The sequence below is a fragment of the Scylla paramamosain genome, chromosome 17 (assembly GCF_035594125.1).
Source record: "Scylla paramamosain isolate STU-SP2022 chromosome 17, ASM3559412v1, whole genome shotgun sequence".
Lineage (NCBI taxonomy): Eukaryota > Metazoa > Arthropoda > Malacostraca > Decapoda > Portunidae > Scylla > Scylla paramamosain.
Window position 1 is genome coordinate 2,125,609 of NC_087167.1, and position 1,892 is coordinate 2,127,500.

A 1,892-nucleotide genomic window follows, 5' to 3' on the forward strand; every position below is an offset into this window, starting at 1 on the left:
AAGGACAGATAAACCAGATGACACTTTGATTGGGGACGCGATGGGGGTGCCCGCTGAGGTGCCGGCAGTGCGTGGCATCTCGCGCCTCTTCGTATCCATTTTCTCCAACCTAGGAAGAATAAAAAACAAAAACTTGACAACTTACCACGCGATTCTTGAAATAATTAACGCAGTCATTGTCTTTCTAAGCTCGTCATTCACTTTGGCCGTGGTGAAAAGTTCCTCGAAGGTGACATTTATGAAACCCTTTGGCGTCTGGTTGCGATGACGTCACAGCGGTGGGGGTGATGAACCATACGGCGGCGCGAGCGGGGGAGAGGTCAGTGTCGCGGGAGACGTGGTGGAGGAAGGAGGTGCAGCAGCGACAAGGTAAGACGTCTTGAACCACACACACTGCCGGCGAAGATGCGCGAAGGTTGGCTGCGCGAGCAAAAATAATGTTCACTGAGGACCATCAGATGTTGCGATTTAAGGTCCTTAGCACATTCCGTCATGCTTCATTGTATTGCTGCATTTGATGTGTTAGTTACAGATGAAATTTGACAATTTAGGCAGTCAGGTAAAAAGACTTAGAATTTCTGATCTCTCTCTCTCTCTCTCTCTCTCTCTCTCTCTCTCTCTCTCTCTCTCTCTCTCTCTCTCTCTCTCTCTCTCTCTCTCTCTCTCTCTCTCTCATCTGTAGATTACTGTCAAATATTCTTTTCTGTTATGATCTGTATCCATTCCTCGGGTTTGTCTCGTGATGATATCCAAGAAATAATTTGAAATAGCCCCTATGTTTTATAGAAACATTTTTTTTAAAGCTATATATTAAGTTATTTGTTTTTGTTTTGATAAGTTGTCACTGAGCTCATCTTCGTCCTTGTCCTTCTTTGATGCCTTAGTTAAGGATTCTTGCTGACAACTCCAGGATTTACTCCTTGTGTAGAGCAAGGCCAAGCTTGAGCACATGAATAACTGGATTTCTACTTTCGGCAACGTTGAAGTCTCCTGAATTATTGATATAGTCTTCCGAGTGAAGTTTTTTTTATCACCAGTAATGCGATGCTTCTTATGGTTCTTTTTTTTAATTATCTTATGCGGAAGGAAGATAAGGAGACCAGAAGTAAAGACTGGCTTGCAGCTTCACTCTCGTTGAGGTTGCTGCCTTTAATACGGTAATTGTTTTTTTTGTGTTTGCATTCCCCAACGGGTCATGCTTCCTGCCTACTGCCGGGTGCCCAGGGGTACAGTTTGGGCACACACCTCAGTCTGCAGTGCAGATGCGGAGAACACGTGTGGCGCCTCCCTGGAAACTCCTGACAATAGCATTTTGCATTTGTGTGAATTTAAGCAAGTCGGTGGAGACGAAGTGGCCAAAAAGACATATTATGTATTGATATACATTTTTATCCCACAAGTGAGATGGATAAAACATAGACGTACAGTCTGTTACCAAAAAAAAGACAAACGTGAAAGATATACAAGCACATAATAATAATGAATATCTATTTCCCCTAAGAACTGTGCCTTTATATGAAGATAATGTTTGTTGCCAGAAGCCAGGTAAATGAAACAAGCAAAGGATATAAAGTGAAATGTCAAAAGACCCAAGACAAACGTGCAAATTTTAAGAACAAAATAATCGTGGATATACTTTTTCCTCCTCAGAGCTGCGCCGACTCGTAGTGAGCGGCGTAAAGTTGACCCTGAACGTGACCCTGACCATCACTTCCCTCGTCCTCGTGCACCGTTGGAGGGGGCGGGGGCGCGGCCTGAGCGTTCACCCCACACACACACCAACTCCCGCCTTTCTCTTACCCTGGGCTGGACCACTCCGGCATAAAGGTAGATACATAATATTTAAAGGCAGTCTCTTCACCCCGCGTTATTCATGATATATAACGTTCGTG

General features: G+C 44.3%; 1 protein-coding gene across 3 annotated transcripts in view; it reads left to right on the forward strand.

Moving 5' to 3' along the window:
- The first annotated feature begins 322 nt into the window (after positions 1-322).
- The window catches only part of LOC135108308 (uncharacterized PE-PGRS family protein PE_PGRS54-like), a 33,228-nt gene continuing 31,658 nt past the window's right edge, over positions 323-1,892 (forward strand). For 2 of the 3 annotated variants that reach the window (XM_064019137.1, XM_064019139.1), the window contains exons 1-2: positions 323-369; positions 1,651-1,827. The gene's annotated coding sequence lies outside the window, so the exon portion shown is untranslated. The remainder of the gene's footprint in view (positions 370-1,650; positions 1,828-1,892) is intronic. The other variant, XM_064019138.1, reaches the window with a different exon arrangement.